The sequence below is a fragment of the Sinocyclocheilus grahami genome, unplaced genomic scaffold (assembly GCF_001515645.1).
Source record: "Sinocyclocheilus grahami isolate Dianchi unplaced genomic scaffold, SAMN03320097.WGS_v1.1 scaffold10793.1, whole genome shotgun sequence".
Classification (NCBI taxonomy): domain Eukaryota; kingdom Metazoa; phylum Chordata; class Actinopteri; order Cypriniformes; family Cyprinidae; genus Sinocyclocheilus; species Sinocyclocheilus grahami.
In genome coordinates this window covers 6,416-7,207 of record NW_015513448.1, presented here as the reverse complement: position 1 = coordinate 7,207, position 792 = coordinate 6,416, and positions in this window count along the sequence as shown.

Genomic DNA, 792 nt, shown 5'->3' with positions numbered 1-792 from the left:
GTCAAAACATAACTAACCAGCATATGCTGTTTTTTTCAACAGGGAAATACAACGCATTCTATAAGAATATGCTTTATTGTTTCTAGGTTTCCACATTTATCACAATTGCCAGTTTCACGCTTTCCTGTTTTATGCAAACTGTAATTTAATGCTGAATGTCTTGAAATAAAAACATCTTTCTTTCTGTTTCCATATCTCATCCTCTCAATTCCAGCACACTCCTGAAGATATCCCTTTTTCCTGCTATCCCATAACGTTTGCCATTTCTTTCTAACTAATATTGACTTCAGTCGTTTATTGATGTATTTGAACACATTTGTACTTGTGTTCTCAAATCTGTAGATCAATCAGGAACAAGACCCTGAAGCAGAAAACTGTAACAATCAGCTCCTGAATTATTCAGAACAACAACTAGATTAAAATGCATTCTTGTCTTTACCAGATTTAGTATGAGAATCCTTCTTTCAGCCTTGTATTTTTGGCAGTAACATGTTCTACATTACTGACACCTTCATGTAATATTATAAAGTGTACTGTGTGGTCTTGTGTGTCCTGGATATTGTCATCTCATCTCACCCTTGAGCTCTGTAATACATCCTTTCCTCTCGGCCTTACAATGTTAAATCATGCTCACTCCAGATAGCCACACTATCTTCTCAAAATCACGTCTAATAAATGTGTTGAAAGCAGAATTTATTAGTGGTAATATTCTGAGTACATCATCTTATGCAGATGCAAACACTTTCTACAGGTTCTGTCCAGAACAAGAGTAAATCAGATCAATATAATCGG